This window comes from Lagopus muta, chromosome 13 (assembly GCF_023343835.1).
Source record: "Lagopus muta isolate bLagMut1 chromosome 13, bLagMut1 primary, whole genome shotgun sequence".
Classification (NCBI taxonomy): Eukaryota; Metazoa; Chordata; class Aves; order Galliformes; family Phasianidae; genus Lagopus; species Lagopus muta.
Genome location: NC_064445.1, coordinates 3,953,694 through 3,959,812, shown reverse-complemented (window position 1 = coordinate 3,959,812; position 6,119 = coordinate 3,953,694).

The window sequence follows — 6,119 nt, the reverse complement described above, 5'->3', positions numbered from 1 at the left end:
TCGGCGCATGCGCAGAGCGCGCTTTCCTTTCTCTTCAGTGTTTTTTGGTTTTGAGTGTTAATTGCAGTGGCCGAATGACAACGTAAAGAGATTCTCGCCCTGTTAAAATATTTTGACCACGTTGGCAAGGAGCCCAGCAGGCATTAAGCACTACAGGAGCCACAGAACTTCTCAGTGCCTTGTGCTTGGCAGCCTCATTGCCCACAGACTGTGACTGACTTTCTTCTGGTCCAAGAGGATGAGAAATGTCATAATCGAGAACCTAAAAAGGCTGGAATTGCAAAACAGAGCTTGTCATTTGTTCACAGCACAGCATTAATCCCGTTGCTTTGTAGACCCACATCAAAGATGCAATCAATTCTTCTGATTTTCTATAGCCCAGCTGTAGTGGAGTTCATTTTACAGCGACTTCAGTGTGCTGCCTTTTGTTTTACTTTAAATGATGGGAAATAAAACCTCGTTTATTTCCTACTGAGCAGTGCCTGATTGTAACAAACATTGCAATTGTAAAAACATTGCATGAGCTCTGTAAGAATGTACGGGAAGGAGTTATTTGAGAAAAGTCACTTTTAAAATGGGTTGAATCCTCTAAAAATAACCTCTGAGTAGCTTTATTTCTGCTGTGTGATTGAAGTGTGGTCCAGACAACTGTGGTAGGTCAGATCTTACCTCGTCCTGCAGTCTTGCTATATGTGCAAGATGTAATTGAAATAGAACAAGGTGAGACGTTCAGCATCTTCAGTGCTCACAGCTTCCAAAAGCTCTGCAAAGCCCCAGCTGCTTTCTCAACCGGTCCCCATGGTCTTTGTGTTTGGACAGTGCTTTACACCTTATTGCAAAGGCAATGTGCTTACAGGACAAGATTTCAATCCTGTCAATGTTGCTTTGGCAGATCCAGAGAATACGATTGTGAGGGCTCAGGAGACATAACAAAGCAAGGCAAGGAAAGTGGTGATGAATGGAAGGTAAAAGGGTCCTGGTAAAAGAGAGTGCTGAATTCCCTACCCATCCTGCAGATACCATCATTTGTAGCTTGCTAGGAAAAAATAAATGTTCTTTTATTGAAGACATTACAATGTAATTAAAAAGTGATGAGTAATATTGACCATACAGCCCAGCTGGTAGGCAGATATGACCTTCAAAGACCTGTGCATAGGGAACTGGGATCCAATAAACTTTGAGGTCTCCTGCCAAATGCCACAGGCACACAGCAACTCTCTTCTGTGCTTTTACTATCAAACAGCGGCTCAGTTTTAAGCTCTGGAATAATTCTTAGCCCATAGGTACTCATACAGTGCATGTTGTAGTAGCATCCTGATATTTTGCTAAGTTACTTATTTAAGAGAAAAGTATTTCTTAGATGTATGCACAGAAACCTGCACTTTAATAACCAGATTTCCTACCCTTATTGTTGTGTCTTGTGGAGGCATGGATTGCACAAAGGACTGAGTTGGTTGTGCTGCCACAGAATTCACAAAGTGATTCTTAAAAGGAGATGAGCATTACAAACAAAACACATCTGAAGAGGATTAATGCAAATCAGACTTGATTTGATTTATGGGATAGTTAACTCAGACTACACTCTTGTTTTAAATACACAACAGATGTTTGTGGTTCCAGTCAGTAGTGGGGACAGGCAAACTTGAGGCTAGCGATAAGATAAATTTAATGATCAGGGAAAGACATTCAAGCTAATTGTGTTCTAGTAGTAAAAAAAGATCTGCAAAAGACACCTAACGTAGATGTAGCTGATAATACTGTAACTTGAATAACCGTCCTTAAGTTTCTGAGTTGAACCACTGAGGTTCACTGGATGGATCTTGGAGCTGTTGACTGAGCTATTGTTTCAAGCCATCTGTGGCTTACAGAAAACATTCTGTATTCAATATAATGTTAAAGCCATCAGCACTTCCTTAAAAATAAATAAATCTTAACTTGTAGACTTCAGTTTTCCATCTAGAAAGGGATTTCACAGCTACAGATTTAATGTGCTCTAATAATCTTTGAAATGCTGGAACTGTCCAGAATACGTTCTTTACAGCTGCAATATAAAGGTACCCATTCCTAAACTTTCCAAACAAATAGAGGTCACTCACGATATGTTAGTGTTGGAGATGTGGGTATGCAAATATGTAATAACAGACAGACAGAATCTTTAATTATCCCAGTGCCAGAATGCTCAGACAGCATCCCCTCCTCTGCAGTGCTGCTGCTGCAGGTGATTGCAGATACACAACCTATATGTAGTTTCAGGAAAACCAAACCAAACCAAACCAAAATCCACCAGACAAGTATTTGAGGAAAAAAAACCCCACAATTGTTTCAACTACTGCAGTTCCAAGAAGGCAAATAACGTGAAGAAATGGAGAGAGGGCTCTTGGTGGAGTCCACTGGGCGTGAGATGCTGTGTATTATCTTAGCTCAGAAGTGGGGAGTTGGGAACAGCTGCAGACTGTTAGCTTTCAGCTGAAAGGAATGTTCTTTTCACTAGGATAAACTTGTTATCCAGACCTCTCAAATGTTAAATGTTAATAATTTTACTACCACATTAGGAATCAGTGTCTGACAGGCAGCTGCAAACACGGGCTGGTGGGTACAGCAGTGCCTTCAGGCCTGTGCTCTGGGAATAGCTGCACTGGAGAAGCGAATCTGGCAGATTGATGGAGAGTGTGTTGTTACAACAGTCTGCAGTTTTGCTCAAACTCTCTCAAAAGAGGGGGAAACCCTGTGTGTGGGATGTGGGAGGTGACTCCTGCATCTGCATAGTTAATGTCCTTTGCCACAAAGAATTTATGTCCTTCTCACTCCCAGAGGAAGTGCAGTTGCACCACTGTCCAAATCTTTATTAATTGGAGGAGATGGGAGGGTAGTGCTTAGTTTTCAACCAAATCAGCATCCTGAGCTGGGAGAGGCTCCTAGCTGGGTGGGCAGGCATTTATCAGGCTGGTTTTTAAAGTATGACAGGACAAGTTTGCCTTACACATCTGGCCGGTGTCTCTTGGAAACCAAGCTGGCCACAGCAGGTAGCATCCTGAGAGCCCCACGCTCTCCTCTAGAGAAAGGCAAGAAGCCTGATGATTTGGAAAGGATCCGTGGTCACCACGCTGGGATCTGCTGCACGGCCATGGGATGTGCCTGACTTGTTGCCAGATCTTGTGACAGATGCTGCTGGCCTCGAGCTTAGCTGATATAATTCACCCTGCACAGCTCTCATTTACTTCACACTTCAGCAACGTTGTCTGTCTGAACAATGTGTAACGGCGAGGCAGAAAAGCTGTAAACAAAACACAGGCAGTGCCGTCGTGTTTTAGGGCAGCACCTTTTTCTGAACTGAAACTATGGGCTTCCAGTGAATTATATCAGTGCTCCATAGGCTGTACGGGTTGCCATCAAACACATGGTCAACAGCATGGAAGCATCTGAGCATCGTTCAAAGCAATTTTCCATCTGCAGTTCTTAGGAAGAGCTGTCAAACAATGCTGTGTTGCCTCCAGATTCTTTTCCCATCCTAGGATAAAATTTATCTGTCACAGCAACTGCTGCCCAGCAAGAACCAGTCTTGTGTTGGAGATACAGCAATGGATTGCAACAAGGGGTGTCTGTGTGATGGGTGATCTTACAGGATGTTACACTCAGCCCCCACATAAACCGGAGAGAAGATTTGTTTCCATTTGTTTTAGCTCCAAAACAAATGTGCTTCTAAATCACCAGCTCCCAGGTGGGAGAGGGAGGAAAGGGAGAGGATTGGCAGCAAGGATGCTCACAGCCACAGCTTTTCTTTACAAACGAAGAGATGAACACTGAGCTGTGCAGAGCTCAGCTCTATGCAGAGCAGCAGAGGAGACAAACTTCAAACACGTGGCAGGACAAAGGCCAGAGAAAGCTGCTTCGGCATCTCAACCAGCTGCTTTTGCTTGAAGCATCCCAAACCCCTTCTGCAGTCTCTCCTTCCTCAGCCACTCGCTCAGCTCTGAGTTTGGCTATTGTGCAGCTGGAAATGAGATAAAATAAAATAAAACAAAACAAAACAAAACAAAACAAAACCCACCACATTTGGATCTATGCAGTTCATTTTCCTTTTTTCCCACTTGTTTCTATTTCTCTGCATCTAACTCTCCCCAGCTGCAAGTTTGAACATCACATTCACCTCTCCCTCTCCCCTAAAGTATTGCCTCTACTTGTAAGGCAGTTGGGTTGTACAGCTTCTTATAACTTGATTATATTTTAAGCTAGCTATTGTTTAATTACTACTTTGAAGTCAATTTAGCAGAAAAAAATCCCTAGTTGAAGGTGGCTTTTTGCATCCCCACCAAGCTATTCAGCAGGGCATTCATCCAGGACACAAAACTGGGCTGCAGCATTAGGGGCTGAATGGATCACTCCAGTAGAGATTTAATTTCCATGAAATTCCTCCATGAAAATCCACTCACTCCTCTCAGATCTGACAGACAGCCCAAGTCCAGCCAGTACCTTTGAACTGAGCCATTTCTAAATGCATCCCACTCCTCTTTGCCCCCCGTGTAAATAAGTGTTGCAGGGCTCACAGTGTAGACGTTAAAGCGCAGCTCTGAGTGCAGCGGTGGGGGAAGCGAGGGCTGAATTTGGGTTGGTAACAGCAGGGAGCCCCAGCAGCTGCTGTGAGCCCTGGGAAGGAACCTGCTGCAGTGCTCAGGGGCACCTGCAGAAACCTGAGGAAGGCGGCTGCCTCCATCACAAGTCCCAGAGCCTCTGAGAACATCGTGTGCTCTCTGTATGATCACACTGGGGATGCACAGGCTTGTCACTTCCCTGGGAGCCCATGCACAGGAACTGAACTTTTACCCCATCATGGTTGAGGCCAGCACTAGAGTCCAGGATTCTGATGCTGGTTTCTCTTTCTCTTTCTCTTTCTCTTTCTCTTTCTCCTTTCTCTTTCTCTTTCTCTTTCTCTTTCTCTTTCTCTTTCTCTTTCTCTTTCCTCTTTCTCTTTCTCTTTCTCTTTCTCTTTCTCTTTCTCTTTCTCTTTCTCTTTCTCTTTCTCTTCTTGCTCTTCCTCTTCCCCCTTCCTTTCTTTCTTTTTCTCTGTTCTCTTTTCCTTTTCTCTTTCTCTTCCTTTTCATTTTCTTTTTCTTGTTTTTTTTTCCCCCTTCCCTTCCCTTCCCTTCCCTTCCCTTCCCTTCCCTTCCCTTCCCTTCCCTTCCCTTCCCTTCCCTTCCCTTCCCTTCCCTTCCCTTCCCTTCCCTTCCCTTCCCTTCCCTTCCCTTCCCTTCCCTTCCCTTCCCTTCCCTTCCCTTCCCTTCCCTTCCCTTCCCTTCCCTTCCCTTCCCTTCCCTTCCCTTCCCTTCCCTTCCCTTCCCTCCCCCTTTTTTCCTTTTCCTTCTTCTTTTTATTTTTTCCGTTTTTTCTTTTTTTTTCCTTTTTTTCTCTTTTTCACTTTCTCTTTTTATTCTTTTTTTATTTTCTTTTTTATTTTCTTTTTTCTTTTTTCTTTCTTTCTTCCCCCCCCCCCCCCCCCCCAAACCTCAGCTGTTACAGAGACCTCTTTAAAAAGACAAACGAACAATTACTAAATCCTTTCTTCCACAAATAAAATCCCGACAAATCCCGCCGCTCTGCCTGCCGGCCCCGCTGCCCCTGCGCTCCCGCTCCGCTCCGTGCTCACGGCGCCCCCTGCCGGCCGGCAGCGGCTCTGCACCCTCCTGGCGCTACCGGAGCTCCCTCTTTGTGCTCTTATTTTTAATTGCACCTAACGGAGCTCTTCCGTCTGATCATTTCATTAGATAATTCCCTGGGGGACGCCGAGCGCATCGCCTAACGGTGGTGCCCGCAAGTGTTTCCGACCGTTTCTAAAGATGTGTTATTCCAAACGGCTTTTCAACGTTCAGTTCCCTCGTAACAACTTGCAACTCGTAACAACTCTCCTTATTTCCCGATTACAGCTCATTTTCGCCTTTTCGGTGCAAGCCTCGCATCCAGTCTCACATGGCTGCTGTAACTCAACTTGGAGTCTCGTTGTAAATCCGTGCTCTTTGGATTTGAACAAATAGTTCCTTCTCTTGCCTGAAGCAACTCTTCATTAGACCTCTGCAAGTTCCCCGATTTTTCGTATAACCCCCTTTTTCAGCCTTGAAGCTGAGGTC